The sequence below is a fragment of the Ammospiza caudacuta genome, chromosome 3 (assembly GCF_027887145.1).
Source record: "Ammospiza caudacuta isolate bAmmCau1 chromosome 3, bAmmCau1.pri, whole genome shotgun sequence".
In the NCBI taxonomy this organism is placed as follows: Eukaryota; Metazoa; Chordata; class Aves; order Passeriformes; family Passerellidae; genus Ammospiza; species Ammospiza caudacuta.
Window position 1 is genome coordinate 23,545,379 of NC_080595.1, and position 17,051 is coordinate 23,562,429.

The following is a 17,051-nucleotide window of genomic DNA, read 5'->3' on the forward strand; positions in this document are numbered from 1 at the left end:
GATCTTCTTTTTGTTTTTGTCTGGAGGACAATTCTCATTACACCAATATCACTGGGAGATGTGCTGATAGTGAGAAATGCACCAAGTCCTACCAATGTACACAGCTAAAGCCCTTGCTAATCTCACATCCCTTTTCTAACACAAATTAACACAAATAAAAGGCTGGTCTCTTGTACTTTGCTAATGTGGAAGGAGAACCTTTTGATTATTAGCTGCAGTTACCATGAGCTCCCAACCTGGGATGGTGTCTACGCTTCTTCTGAGGTGTTAATCACAAATCTGCCAATCCTGTCCCACTTACAAGACAAGGAAAGAAATGTGAACATGTAAAAATTCACAGAGGGGCCCAGGAAAATTTCTCTGACACACTCCTGCTGTGACACCACAGCAATTGAAGAAGGCCTGTCATTTGGTTGTCAACCTTTGACCTCAACCAGACATATTTTGAAATGATGTGAAAAGAATTGCTGTGCTGTACGCCTGGCTCCTTACAGCTTTGCATGTCTGTCCTTGATGTCAGTCAAAAGTAGTTAACTGGCACCCATGGAGTCTAAAAAAAAAAGCTCCTTTAAAATATCAGTAATGACTTCTGTTAGCAAGACTAGCTCTTGTCAAGTAATGACTTTATGACATAAGGTATTGTTTATCCAGGCATCGTTCTCTTACTTGCATTTTAATGAGCCTAATTAATAATAAGTTAGAAGTCCTCAGCTATTTCTTCACAGCTGGACCATATGCACTAATTACACTGAGTGTGCAAACTTAGGCTAATCCCTTCGTCAAAAGAAATATTTTAATTTAAAAAAACTCAATGTACTTTTTTTTCACCTGATTGCTAAAGATGTAATCTTTTCATTCTGGCAAATTTGCACAGAATCAAAGTAAACCTGGGAGTGGGAGAATTCTATAATTTATAATTTTTCTAGTGGTAGACTTCATTCTTAAAATAATTGAGAAAGATCATTCAAGAGCAGAGAGGTGTCAGGTTCATTTCGGATGTACGTTAGGTTCCATAAAAGAAAGGGATAATAATTTTTAAGTTGAAGGATAATCACCAGTCTCTATGAAGAGATCCTTCCTGAACAGCAGTATAAAGGATAAATATACTTTGGTACAAGCAAGTTGGGAGTTTCTATTCTCAAAGTGCAACAGAATACATAATGCCAGTCATACAATTCCCCAAAAGTGATGAGACACTGTTAGTTCCAGTCTAATAATAATAATATAGTCAATATTAGATCAAGTGTTACTGTTTGAAAAGAAGCAGGGTGATTTTGCCATAAATGTGTACATTTTCAAACTAATTAAATACAATGTTTTTTAATAATAATAAGTTCTAGGTTTTTTCTTATATGGTAACTTGCTTGACTTATATATTGGTGTTTGATTCTTTTTTCAACCAAAGAAAGACCATACAATATTTTTACAAACCTTGGACAAGAAATACAACTATATAGCTGTCCACAGATTATAACATCAGGGCACATAAGGAGCTAGAATCAGGAATTATAGTTAACTTCAGACTGATTCAATCATTATGCAAGATCATAAAGTACCCTGATATCAAAATAGTAGTGGTATTAGGGATCTAGTTACTAAAAAAGGGGTATTAAATAAAAATTCAGTAGTAAAATCCTGTTGGCAGATATGACAATACCAGTCATCAGATGCCTATGTTTTCTAGCTCCATACCAGTTCAAAGTCACATTTGTCTGTCTCCACAGGAGAAGCACAAATCAAAGAACCACCTTGGATGGCAGCATTGTTAGTCTCTTTTGACCTTTTTTTTGTTTGGTTTTTTTTTCCAGTTCCAAGTTGTTCAAATGGGGTTGGCCTGCTGACTGAAGAACAATGCTGGTGACTCTTCTTCAATAAACAATGACTTCTTCTCAACAGTGCTGGTGACTTCCTTTTCAGGCAGCCAAAAGGGCAAACTGCAGTTCTGCCTCTTCTGCATTTTGCCTATAAGGCTTCTTGAACTGGACAGTGACAAGTTTTCCTCAGCAGCTTCCACAGCTGTGTGTGTAGACACGTGAGCATGTGCCTTGGGAACACATCCTTAGTGTTAGATTCTGCTGATGGAACCAACAACTCTCAACCTAAAGAAAGCATTTCCCTATTTGCAAAAGGAATAAATGCTCCTGCACATGATCCCACATGAAGCCACCACAGAGCTGAAAAGTCATCCCTTATGGTATTATCCCTACTCCTTCATATCTTCAGCTCTTACTACTGTGCCAGGCCCAAAACAGTTTCAGTTGTTTCAATCAGCTCCCCAACTCCTCAGCTGAGCTCTTTCTTAGCAGCTATTCTGTGTGCCTGAGCCCAAATGCCTATTCTTAACAAGTTACACTGCTGTGCATGGCTAGCAGCCCTATTAGCTGAGGTATCCACAGGTATCCTATTTATTGGCAGATGGTTTTCAGTGGCAGAACTTGAATGAGAAAATTGGAATGAGCAAATGTTGCTAGCAGAAGGGAAAAACTTTGGTCATAAAGTAAACTTACTGTATGTACACATTGAAAAGGTCTTTTCTAAAGTTTGGTTATAAAGGAATCCTACATTGACAAGACCATTTTCCAAACAAAATACGACAAGGCAGTTACCTTAGCATGGGTGTGCATAAAGAATATGAGCCCTTTAAGGAAAGGAAAAATTGACCTGAATGTCATGAAATTTGGTTTGCCAGACAGAGACCCAGTTTCAGCCTGGAAATTTACTGATGTGAACTAAAAGCAGTTATTTGTGGAATTTCTGCCCTTTTGGGCTGGTCAGGGGCCACATTTGTAAAATTCACATATTGTTCAGAAGATTATGAAGGAATTTCAATGTTGGGGATTTTTTTTTATATGTATACAGACACAAAAACTACATAAATTTGGATTTTTTTTTTTTTTGTTTCATCTTCTTATTCTGTTCCTCCCACCTACATTTTGGGGCTTTCACTGCAGTGTCAGGACAGTGCAATGAATTGAAGTAAGCAGGTGACCATAGGTTGACACTGCTTCCTCAGCACCAATTCTGACACTGCTCTTGCCACCATGGTCTATTCTATTGCATGAAGGTTCATTTTAGCTATTTCAGAGAATTTCAGCAATTCCAGCCTATCTCTTGGGAGGCTGTTTGGCAATGTAACAGATTTTTCCAATAAATTTTTTTCATGATGTGCCCTAAGTTTTCTATTTCTTATTTTCATTCCAGTAATCCTTGTTGCACTTTACTGTACTTTTATATAAATCTTTATTCCTCCAGTTTATCCGTCCTACAGACCATTGCAAACCATTAGCTCATCCTGCCTTACTTGTTGTTTAACTAAGCTTTCACTTCCTATCTTCAGACCTTTCAACCTTTGTTTCAGTGAAGTGCTACAAACCTTTCAAATATTGACTTTTCAAATATAATAATTCTTTCATAATGAGTAACTCCATCCATAGTAGTTTGCATGAAAAGTTAATAATGATGCTTTATCTTCTATTTAGAAAAACAGTCACAGTCAAAGAATATTTTTTACCAAACTGTAACAAGCTATTTCATAATTTGGAACAGAGTGAAACTTTCCAGGAAGACAATTAAATGAGTGTGAGGTTTTTATTCTATTTTTTGTTCTCTTTGAAATCTGAATGCAATTGATTACTTGTCTAATTAGTGGTATTTCCTGGTTCTTATCAGACAAACAGGGTTAGCACTCCAGACAGTCTCACCTCTCACAGCAGTTAAGCACTTACAGTCTAATCCTTTGAGTCTCTCCATGCAGAGAAAGCCTCTGCCTGCTCTATGCAGCACCTTTCTCTATGAACAGAATTCACTGCCCTAAAAGGCAATGTGCTGCTGGCATAGACATTTTTCAGAAAAGACAGTCCTCCCTTCCTGTTTGGTATTGGCCTACATTCACCCTCTTTCTTGTGGAGATGCACATTTTTGGAGTTTCTACAGTACATCTAAGAGAAGTCCTTGGTCTCTGGAGCTAGATGCTGTGAGCTCCACTGAACTCAATGAAACCTAATAATGCTGAGCAGAGAGAAGGCAGAAAGGACTCTGAGCAGAAGCTGAAGCTCGGGTGAAGTTCCTTCCTAAGGAACCTATGGTGTTCAGGGCCTGACCCAAAGCTTCTGGAAATCAGCCTGCTTCCCTTTTTGATGCTGTTATTATCTGTGGCAGCAGAGGAACTCCAGTCCTGGACCAAGGCACAGGCAGAAAGAGGCTAACTGTACCTAAATTACCTTCTCTGTACTTAATTTATGCTGATGCTAAAGGTTGTTCTCTGAGGATCTTCCAAATATAGACATGAGCCCCTGTTTCCTTTGGAAAGCTGAGAATATCTCCCCTCCAGAAGGTTAGTGCTCCAGTTTATAACCTTGATATATTGTCTGATCCTAACCTTGTTATTTAATTAAATCTGGGCTCTGGAGCGGTGCAATTCTGAGGTGCTAATACCGTGTTCAGTGAAGACGAGGACATTGCTCTGCTTTTTTCAAGGGAAAGCAGCAGCGTAAGGATGAGTGTTTAAACACAATGCTAATTATCAGCCACAGGAATTACTTTTAGTGTTATAAAGCCTTTTATTCTTTGCTTCTCATGAAAAAAAGATTCAGCTAATTTAGGTACCTACACAATTATCTTTAGCAGTGATTAATGGATTAATCTAACCATATGGAATTAGTGTATTAGTCTCAATATCAGATGTCAGATTATTTTTCTGGCTTAGAGTTTGGAGAGTTCATAGAACTGTTCTGGTGAGTAGGGAAGGGTATTTTCCACCTTTTTTTCTGGTTTTGTTGTCACTCTTTTTTGTTTAGGCTTTGGATTTTCGTTTTTTAGTATAGAGTACTATTTTTGGACTATGCTTCAAGCCTTACCTCTCCTCTCAGTCCCACCATACAGATTTTTCCAGGGGTTTTTCCAGTAATATCCCTGTTAAGAGCTATGGGAAGGGCTTTTCTTGTATTGTTCCACTCTTTTTTGCCATTTATGGCCCTTTAAAATGACATGAAATAGGTTAGCTGAAGGTTGCTGACATATCCAGCATTTACTATGCTTAGATAAACCTGCTTTATGTATAGTGGCAAGTTGTTTTGTGTTTTTTTTTTAAGGGAGCTATTTGATGTTGATCAGATCTTTTAAATGATAGAAGTGGTCCCAGTGGAGATGGATTAGTAAGCAGAGGGTAGATGAGGCAGTCAAAAGCACAAACTGCAATTTACCACATGGTCTGTGTAATTTATCACACAAACGTCTCTGACACATACATGGTACGTGTGTATCCTACAAGTTTGATTGTGTTGTGCTTATCTACTTATTTAAGATGTTAGCCAGCCTTCTCCCAGTCCTGGAAAAAAGGCCAAGTTGCACTGGAAGTTGGCTACTATTTGGTCTACAAAGCACAGTGTAATTAAGAAAATATTTAAAGCAGAAATTCTTTGTGCTGAGGGTCACAACAAAATTTATATTAAAACAGATCTTAAAAAAAGGCTCTCCCTCGGGTTAAATACAAATGCACAGGAAAGAAAACATAACCTTAAGAACCTGACATAGGTTAATTTAATCAGAAAATACTCTGTGTGTGCCCACACAACCTAAAGGCAGTACTGCATAGAGGTATCTGTGCTAGCTAATGCATAGAGATGTATTTTTTGTGGTCTGCAGATAGCTGCATGGATATTAATGAGATTCAGTCATTTGTGCTAGAGGCAACATTTCTCCTAGATCATTTTATTTGTTCCATATTGTTATCTAGTGCTGCATCAAAAGGGTTTATTTTGCTGGAGTTTCTTCAAAAATTACATCGTGAAAACAGTGCAGGCATCATGCTGTGTGCACCTGATAATGTTCTGCACCATCGGTAATTCCTACAACACTTTGTCTTATTATAAAAACACTGAACCAGAATCAATTCTTTCATAGAAAGAGCCTATTGTTTAAAAAAATAACATATATTAACATATATGTGCTCTTTTTTTTCTACTAGGATTATAGATCCCATATAACTCCTTCAACAATGAGAATATTACCAGTAAATTGTGAGTAGTCACTGTTTCTTGCTTTCACTTATTTTTAAGTGAAAAATACATTCTCTACATGCTAAGACATGTGTTCACATAAAGAAAAACATGACAATAAGATACAAGTTTAAAGATAGATTTTTAGTGATGACATAATTTAGAAGAGGATTAATAACATTTTGCTATTTGTTAACATTGCCCAATTATTAATTGTAAATGTTTTTATGTGCAGCAAGGAGGAACTACAAGTTCTAGGATGAAAAATATAAAATATTTTTATTGTCTGAGGTTTGACTAAAGGGCTAATACCCAAGACAGATCGAAACAAAATAGCTTGAAAAATGCATGAATTATTACAACTCTTTAAATACTTAGAAATACAATAGCAAAAAAGAGGATGACTCCCAAAACCTCAGTGGAGGCCAACAAGAGGATTTGTTACTCCTTTCTGTGTGTACATGAGCAATAAGTTATTTATCATCCCAGCTAAATTGCTGCACCTCATTCTATTTTGAAGGAATTACATTTTGCATAATGTTCATATTCAATTTTGCAAACCATGGGAAAGTTGGATTTTAAGAAAAAAATTCACACTTCAGATGAGTTTTTCTTTGTGGAATGTTGTGAAAACGATGTATGCCAGTCATCATAACTGGATTCCACTTCATGTTTCTGCATGAGCCAAAAGATAGATTCCTTTATGAAAGTACTTTTTGTTAACTGTGGTACAGCTTGAGCTGGGTGCTCCTTAAGAGGTATCCCCCCCCAAAACAAACAAACAAACAAAAAAACCCCCTGGGCAATTCTACCTTTACAATCCAAGTTCCTTGCCTCTCATGCAATAAATTGGATGAATAGTGATATTTAGGTCTGATCCTATATTTATTTCCTGTTTTGTTCCTAAGCTGTTCTGGCTCGTTCTGTAGTTACCTATTCAGTTGCAGTATGGTTGCTGAAGAACTGGTACTTAAGAAACCTACTAGAGTTGCCAGAGGAAGCCTGTGACATGCTGTAAGTTTAATTATGTTCAATTCATTAACACAATTAGAGCTGTGAACAAATCTATCGACACAGCCAGAATCACTTAGAAACAGCTAGTAAGTCATAGATTACAGGGACTTGTTCTCCATCCCTACATGTCGAGCATGATTCCCTGGCAAAATGCATCAGTCAGTCATTTGGGAACATAGATTTGATGCCAGAGGTTTCCTCTTTTCCCTGGATTAGATTAGTCATGTTTCAGCAGAAAGGCCTAATAATGAAAAACTATGGGAAAGCAAAGTCCTTAATGGGCACTGACATCATGTAGTTGTGAATGATTCCTTTGCTGGATTTACCTAATGATCTGTTTGTTGATAAGGGGGAGATGCATTTCAGGTACAGTACTTGGTGGAAATCAGAATTCATGCATATTTTGGGGGAGCCCCCTTGAGAGCTTTAGTTTTCTTCTGAGCATGCATTTGTAACAAAATCAGTAAGGTGACATATAGGGGATTCAAGGAGAAATGTATAGGAAAGGTGTAAGGAAAAAAAAAAAATCTTCCTGAAATTTCTGTTCTGTATGTTTGCCACAGTACTAATCCACTCCCAAAAATTTCTGCAAGGTCAGAATACTCTGTGAAAATCTTTTGATGCCATTGAAACTTCAGCTACTTCCCAGCAACCTGACTGCACTTGGGCAGGATTGCTTATAAATCCCCTGGTTGTTTTCCCAGGCCCACTGTGATAAGTGAATCAAGCAGATGGAAGGAATTACATGAAGTATTTTTGGGCTGTCTTCCGCAGTCTGTAACACCATTTCTCTTCTTTTCCTCCACCTCACAGTTTAGGAAATTTAAGGAAGTGAAGTAAGGTGGAAAGTGTATCTTCACTTTTGACAGGGACAAGCTTGTGTGAAGGGTCCCTTGTAATCACATGTTTAGGAAATATGTTCAGGTCAAGTCTGTGTAGTGCCAAGTTATTCCTAAAGATTGTTGAATGGTCCCACTTTTGTAACTTACAGATGATGAAAGAATCGTGTGCTTATTGATCTTTTTCTTCTATTTTCTTTAATATAGCTTTAAAAGCCCTTTCACTTGAGCTTCAGGGCGTGGAATAATATGAGATAAAATAGTATGTTTCACACAGGTTTGCTTTTATCAGGCAGCTAGGAACAGCCTAAAATTCATAGCCACTGGAAAATCTACTTACAGAGGTGTGTAGTGGGACATTGCAGGCATAAAATCATGTAAACTTTTTGTAGGCACTTACAATATGCTAATTGCAGAGATGTATATAATAATACAGTGGAACTGTCTGATCTACCTTAATTGCACTATTAAAAACATATATACTGTACATACACTATTTCCCTAGCAATCCATAGAGCATCTGAGGGCTTTTAATAGATCTCATAAAAATAATAATAAAATATGTAAAGGATAAGCTACCATGAAAATTGCAGAGGAAAATGATGACCCGTGTATTTTGAGATGAAGTATCTCACATGTATGTTATGGTATTACTTACATTTACTAAACAGGTTATTGAAAGGATGCATTTGAGAGTTAGGTAACCTGGTGGGTTAATGCACAGCCTTTCACATCAGAAGAGTGAAGCCAAATTTTATTTTGGCTCTAAGTGGTTTGGGTTTTGGTAGGTTCCACTTCTTAATGAATCTTTCAAGCAGCAAAACTATGATGGATTTTGGTATAATTCATCAGAATTAATCTTTCCTGCACAGAAGAAATCCAGGGTACGTGTACCTGATAAAAGTGGTTGCAGTGGAAAAGCTGAACTGCAATCTGACCGATCTGACCAACACCTTTAATGTTATTAAGCAAATAAAAAATAATTCACTGAGTTGCTGCTATGAGCATTATCCCAGAGCCAGTAATGGCCTAGTGATAACAGGCAGCCCTTTTTAGCATTAACTGAGAGACTGGAGAATGTGATTATCTGTAATTACACACACATCTCACTGTGCAGTTCCAGAAAGAGGTCCCAAGCCAACGCCAGGCTAGTTGGACCTAGCACTTTTAGGTACATATACTCTAGTGTAGGATACTCTAGTGTAGGTTCATGTGTCTAATCTGGGAAGCAAAGCCATACTCTGTCCATGCCATCTCTGTTTGGCACTGCACTGCACTGTGCTTTCTTGGACACACCTGCCTGATTTGTTCATTTCAGGAATTTCTTCTACAGCGCTAAAATGCACCAGCATAAATCAGTGGTGACTCCAGACACTGCTTTACCTGGTTTCTTAAAAAACAGAAAGCTAAAAATGCTTTATATTTCTAAAAAAAACAAAGCTTTCAATCTGTAATTATGCTTTTCACTGTCTTAACTATATTTTTCTCCCATTAGCTTTGTTCTTCAATCTGTCAGTGCAGAACAGCAGAAAGTCACTGTGGATCTCCCACTGCCTTAGCTGTGGTATGAGACTTCCCTCTCATGATCAGGGATAGAGCTCTGCCCCTGGCTGCCCAAATTCAGGCTAACCAGCCTCTTGCCTACAGCACAAGAACTGTCTGCTTGGAGTTTGCATCAGCAGAGTGGCTGAGACCAACTCGCATGCACAGAAGCTGATTGATGAAGCATGATGCATCCCTTAATTAAGCAGAAGCTACTAATAAAAATGAACTTACTGGATGATTTGTGTGATTCTTGCAAGGCAGCCATATGTGCTGCACACTGGTAGTGGGAAGGGTTGGTATGCAGCTGATGCTGGGAAACTACAAAAGAGGAAACTTGTTAAGGGAGGCAGTTTGGGTGCTGTCACTATTCAGGGCAGTCCATAATTAATGCCCTCCTCTCTTATCCTTGTTTCTCTGATAAGTTGTCCTTTCCTCTCTCTCTCTGCACCCTCTCAGCTTTAGTCCTTGCCATCACTGCTGCTCCCACAACTGCATCTATTTTTACTTCTTCTTTAGCTGTGACTGCAGCATTTGGGGGGGATAAAATTCCTTGAATCTGCACATCTGTTCCCCTTACCCTGAGCCATAAGCATGTGTGTGTTTGTCTCAGCAAACCTTCACAACAGTCGGGATCCAGATGCCTCTTCCTGTGCTTCTCTACAACACTTCACTACAACATTTTCCAAGGGAGCTGGAATGGGAGCACACTTGATGCGTGGGATCAGGAGGAGGCTCCTGGAAGTCATTCTCTCTGCCATTGGCCACCTGCAGTTGCTTTTCCTAAGTATGCTGTTCACCTCTAAAATTCAAAGTGGTTTCAGTAAGATGGTACAACCTTGTAGGGTTGTGTTGCCAACTAATCAACTAAGTAACAGCCTAGAGGTCAGGATGTTGTAAAAACATGGCAACACTTCCTTGGTTACTGTCCACGATCCGCAAGAATTCCTGCTGCGCACCAGAGATACGAGCGCAGAATTTAAAGGGAGAAGTGATGTGTGACGCTTGTATCCTCAAGCTCCCCACTCCATATGTCTGAGAATTAAAATATTCCTTCCAGATGTGCGTTCCTCTAACAGGCTGAAGAAAACTGACTCTTTCACCTCATTTGCTTGGGGGACATGATCACATCTTCATGTGAATAAATACTCTTTTTTGGCAATTGTCTGCAGTAAAAAACAGCAAGGAAATCCTTTCTTCCATATAGTCAGTCAACTTTTATTAAAAGCAAGCTGGAAATGAGCTGTGTAGAAAAAAATGTGAATTTAGCAGAAAACAAGATATGCTGTCCTTAACACATGTGATAACAGGTCTTTCACTCTGCAGGTGCTAAGGGTGCAGCTGCACTGTTCACTTTCCAATACCATGTTTGAGAGAGATGTGGTCCTAACAAAAGGAAACCAAAGGGTCAGAAGTCTAAATGGCAACAAAATGAAAGAACTGGGGTTCATTGGTTTAAGAATATTTTTTTTTAAGTGCAATGATACATAGGACTCATCTTTCCATTTGTAAAAGGTACCTGATTGGAAAAAAGAAAAAGGAATAAACTTATCTCCATGTCCTTGCTCTATAGAACAAAAAAAAATAGCAAGATTAGACTGGAGCAGTGTTGATTCAGAGTTAAGCATTAGGAAAAACTTCCAAACAACAAGGATAGTTAAACACCAGAACAGATTGCCTAGGGATGTTTTGGAATCTCTGTGATTGGAGCTTTATAAGAACAGGTTAGACAAACATCTGTCAGGAATGATTTAGGTATAGTTGATCTTGCCTTGGGGTAGGGGGTTGAACTAGACGACCTCTAAAGGTTCCTTTCAGCCCTCTTATGATTCTATAAAAAAATATAGGAAATGATTGTATGTAGAATTGAGTTTGGCACCTTTTAGTAAATCTCATTGTTTCTGCTTTTCTGTTGTTCGCTTTGCAGCTCAGCCATGCTGAGGACTCCAGGTTCCAACAAGAATCTTAAAAGGCTGTTTGATGCCAAATAGTACTCTGGTTCTTTTACACTGTTACATTTAATTAGGGTTTCTAATTAATCTTCTCTGTGTATCCCGCCATCGATGTTAATAAAATCTTTGCTTAGTTTAAAGATTCTCTGAAAGTTTTCATTTGGAAAGTGAGACCATCTGGCCTCTCTACCTCACTAGGATTAGATTCTGGGTAAGGCATACTCCATCTGTTTCTGAGATTCACATACATATTACACAGGAATGTGTGCTGGGGCAAGGCTGAGGAGGGATTTCATTGCAAAGATAACTAAGATACAGTCAGATCTGTCTAGAGAGTCTCTTTGATACTCTTGATGCAAAAAATAAGCAAACTTCCTTTTCAAAATGTTCTCAGCATCTCTTCAGAGAAGGGTTATTATTGCTTCCCATTGTGTGAGGCGAAGTCCTCCACTGAGGATATACTTCAACCCTGAACATATGCAGCACAAAATACTGAAATGGTAAACCCTGTTTGGTAATCACTGGGGGTCCCAGGAAAGATTCCTCAGCCTACCCTGGTGTCACTGAGGAGTCCCTGACATACTGAGAGCTGCGGAACCGTTCCCCTGGCCAGCAGTACAGTAGTGCAGATCAAGCCCATATATTTAAAGCCTATATATTTAAACACAGTTTGTGTGCTTGCATGAGCCTGATCCCACATCCTTCTTCATTCATTCAGATCTTCCTAGCACCCATATGTAGTGTCTGGTGTTTTCAAACAACCAAATCAAATGCCTTGGTCTACTAAACTACTTGGTCTACTAATCCTGTATCTGATTTGGTATTGAACCACAGACTTTACATTGATATGCAATATCACTTTTCCAGGTCTTTTAATTCAAATTTGCCACATTCTATAGCCTGTATTGTCAGAAAAACTCCCATGCTCTTGGATTGTCATCCTTCTTGACTGAAACCAACTGAGAGAAGAGCTTTCAAAATAAAACCACTTCATTAAAAATTGCTGTGAGTATGTGGAATTTCTTCCTCTTTTTTAGCATGTCCTGGTTTTCTTCATGTGCAATTTACTGAAATACACAGCCAAAGAAGCAAACAAAAACTAAACAAGAGGCAGAAGAGTTTTGAAAGGGGAGAGTATGCCAATCTAGCTCCTGGATGCAAAGAACCATTGCCTATGGCTTACCTTCCTTAGCACGGCCATTTAGAACCTCAGCAGATAACAGTGACTTTCGTTGATACTGGCAGATTTATGGGGCCATCATTAAAAAAGAGCAAAGTGGCCTTGATCAATGTTTTCAATGGATGAGGTACATACTTGCTTTCCATCAATATCAGACATGCATCACTACTTTTCCTGCCTGTTTTTTTTTTTTTTTTTTTTGTTGTTTTTTTTGGGTTTTTTGTTTGTTTTTTTTTTGTTTTGGTTTGGGTTTTTTTGGTTTTTTTTTGAGAAAAGATATAAATTGTGGCCAAGGGAACACTAGATTTTTTCTTGAGGCTCCCTGCTATAGTTTTTCCATGGAACAGACAGAGATCCACACAAAAATTTGCTCTACTCTAGATGTAACTCTTTTCTGATAGGTTCCTCTTCAGGTCCCCAAGCAAAGATTTGGATTATTTGGGCATCGATACTGGTATTTTGTATTTTGGAAAAAATCAACATGATTATATTTGATGCATAAAAACAGAGAGGCTATCTGTCTTAGAATCCATCACTGACTAACAAATACAAGCAGGCCTCATGATCAGAAGGGGCATCACTGGGATCTAAAGGATAAATAAAGTATTTTCAGCTTCTGATTACAGTTGACATGAAAATAACTTTTTCATTTCCATAATACTGGGGCATAGGTGCACTTTTTTTAAAGTTTGCTCTGTCAAAAATTGCAAAGTGTTAAGAATATCTAATTTTGCAAACACTTTCAGCAACCCACCAAAGCATTATCATGGAGAGCTGTAAAACACACATCTGCTCCCTCTGAGGTCCAAGGTGTTGTTCATAGCAAGGGGTGGCAAACAGTGCCCAAACAGCCCAGTAAACCAGGGCAACCACAGGACTGGGGCCACAGACCAGGGTTAGCCCCATCACTCTGACATCCCTTCTTAGATGGATTTTAAATCTCTCTTGTAAAGCTACTTTTTTCTACTATAAAGTTCTGAGTAGAATAAAAATAAATTTTGAGCAAAATACTTTTGCCATCTTTAACTACTTTCTCTTGTTAGTGAATATTACTCAGTTGTTTCTAAGAATATTCATTTAAAAATTCTGCATAGCAAGTGCCAAGACTGATCCCTCTAGTCCTTGCTTCTAACTCCTAGATAGCAATAAAATTCTTAATATTTGAATTGATTTGCTAATTCTATGTGACAATCTGAGTAACAGATGTATCAGCTAAATGTGTTCTTGCTGTGAAGAGACGGTTTATCAACATATTTTGAGAAAACAGCATGGCCAGACTCCTTTTATCAGTGTAAAAACTGGGGCAGCCTACTAGTTCTCAAGCTCAGCAGAAGGTTAGTAGTGACTTGTTCAAGGTGAATCTTCTCTCCATCTATCTTTATGTACATATAATGAGGACAAAATCTGAGTCTTCCAAATTTCAGCTGTTTATATGAGCTCTTCGTATTTATAATAGAATCTGAGATTGCCCAGAAGAAAAATTCTCAAGAATCATTGCCACAGACATTATTTTCTTCCCAAGTGGACATAAACCTACAATTATAGTTAAAAAAAAGAGTAAATTATTATTTCTGCCTAGCTGCTGGACTTTGAGAAAAATCTATTAATAAAAATACTATATCAAACATTCACAAGACTGAAACACAAGTTTCACTTTGTTCTAATTTCTTAAATTATCAGAACAATTTTTTTCACCTGTTAATATAATCAGCTTTGTAAATAAATACTTGTACATCCTTTGCCATCTCTGCATCTCCTCTTAAAAAACCCTATGATGTAAGAACACATTTTTCAGCTTGAATGTTCTCAACAAGAAGAGCTGTGAAAATCTTTGTATCTGACCCCCTTTACAAGTTCATCTATATCAGTCAGATTTCTGCAGAGCAGAAGCAAACACATGTAAGAGGTGAGCAGGTACTGTCTAAATCTTTTGATATTTGGAGAAATCATTATTGAAGAAGAACCAAAAACGTGAAAGAAAATTACAGGGGACAGAAATTAGGATACTCAAAAGAGCAAGATTTTACATTTGTCATTTGTGGGGATCTCAAGATGGTATCAAGGCAGAGATTTTCAAAAATTGTAATATTGTCTGAATTCAAGCAAATTGTTGATGTTCAAACCCCCCCTCACATATACCTTCCCTTACTCAGAGCTTCTAAAACCTCCCACAAAATGTCTGTGCTTGCACAATGTGCTTCTTTGCATTTTTAGATAATAGATAAGTAGATAAGTAAACGTGGCACAAATATTTTCAGTCAGTGGAGATACTCTCCCAGCCCAGATGTGGTCAGCAACCAGGCTGCTACTGAACATCAGATGAACTTCCACATGCTATCCCAAACAAAGCCAAGAACTTTTAAGTCCATGCATGTGGAACTATTGCAGCACTGCTAGCTCCTAGTCGGCCATAGATTTATAACCTTTTCTTTGTTATCATCACAGAGATGTAAATATGTTAAATTTTGGTGCAGCAAAAGTACCTTGTCCCTTTTGGTACAATTATACTGGAGAAGAGATCATGCTGTTTCCACTGTAAAAATAAAGTACTGAACAAGAATATGTAAAATTGGAAATCTTTCAAACATCTCAAAAATAATTATTAGACTGATTATTATTAGGTGATTTTCATGCCTTAGGTTTTAGCTTTCATATATTGAAGATTCTGTACTGCATTAGTATGTAACTCTGAACTTCTATAAAGTCTCTTCTAAAGTTTAGTTGGACAAAATAATCCTTTTCCAGCCCAAGAACCAAAGGCACTGTGGCAGTTATGGGCTCAAAAAGTACAAACAATGGAGAATTGAGGAGAGCAATCTGGGAGGATGGGAATTCATAACCTGAAGCTGTAATTGGACAATTAATCCCAATATGTAAATGGAACAAAACTTATAAAAGTGTGAAAACTCCTGACTGGTTGTTCACCTTGCATCCGTCTTGGGTCCATCTTGGGTAGAGCCACAACCAGGCTCTTGTATTGCCCAGGATGTGTCTTTTGAAGGCCTTTTAATTAATACCTACTTTATTCCTTTAACACTGTTTAGCCTCTGTTCCAGGGAGCCTCTTTAGGCATCAATTTCTTCTCAACACATAGGAGCTGTGAGAAATTAAATAAGCATATTGACAGTTTTTACGAGAAATTAAATACACCATTATAAACACACCATCTCTGTTTTAACATTTCTAGAATGTGCTGGTGATTAAAAAGAAATAAAAACTTCAGAGCAACAGGAGCTCTATTTTTTTACACGAATCAAAACTTGTTATTTTAAATGACCATATCTCACTGTTTGATGATGCATTTGTATAGAGTCATCAAAAGCCTTTCCTGATTCTTGGTGTTCAGCAACAGCTGTGAGATATATGACCATGAATAGAAATGAATGAGAGCTAAATCATGTGTTAATCATTGCCAGAAGTAGGTCAGACAGAAGCTCTGTCTTGATGCTCACAGACACAGCTGTCTGTCACGGTCATCCTCCTCAGCTGTCATTAGACTGCCAGTGACAAACTAACAACTTGCAGGAGCTGTGGCACCAGGCAATGGAAAGTGGTCTCAGTCAGAATTCCTGTCTTCTCATGGGCAGCATGACTTTACAGTGAATTCCTTACTCCAGAGATCTGGCTTTGAGTGACTGTGCATAGAATGAGAACTTTATTCCTATAAAGGCATTACTGCCCTGCACCAAGCACTCAGTGACTCACACCACTGCCCAGAGCAGTCCTTTCTCTTCCATTTTCCAGTTTAAAGCCTGGATAAAGTGTTCCCAGTATTTCCAATAAATGTCACTACCTGGGTCTACTTGAGCAGGATGGTTTCTACACTTCTTCCAGTCACTACTTGCTTTGCTCCTTTGCAATGGCTCTCAAATTTCTACTCTCTTTTCCCTTTTAATTTCTTTCCTTTTTCTTTTAATATCATAAATAGGAGCAGCAAACAAGAGGCTCTATTCTGAATAAGACACATAAAGGTTTGTGAAACTGTAGCAATGTCCATCCCTATAACAGACCCCTGCAAAAATGTAATGGGCAGAGAACTGGACAAGCGTGTATGGCTATAAACATATATACAGACATACATGTAACACTAAACCAAACCATAACCCTAGCCCTGACTCCCAGTACATCCCAGGTGCTCTCAGCATGCTCAGTCCCAATCATCCCAGTTGCCCCAGCATGGTTCCAGTTGCCCCCAGTATGATCTCTTTCACTCCCAGTATGTCCCAGTTGCCTCCAGCACACACCCACCATTCCCAGCTGCTCCCAGTATCCCCCAGTATGGTCCCTGTGTTACAAAAGAGTGTTTGAGCTCATTTAAAGAATCACCAATGAGGGGATGGGTAAAAACCTGATTTAATATTAAGCAACAGCATGACAGAGCTCGTTGGAAAGGTTCGTTCTGCTACTTGTGAGATGGTTTAGGCACTCAGAGGGAAACAAAGCAACAAAGAAATTCCAGTCAGTCAAAACAGAAATAAACGGAGAACTCGGTGTGGGTGTGGGTGTGTTTAGGTGCATGTGACAAAAG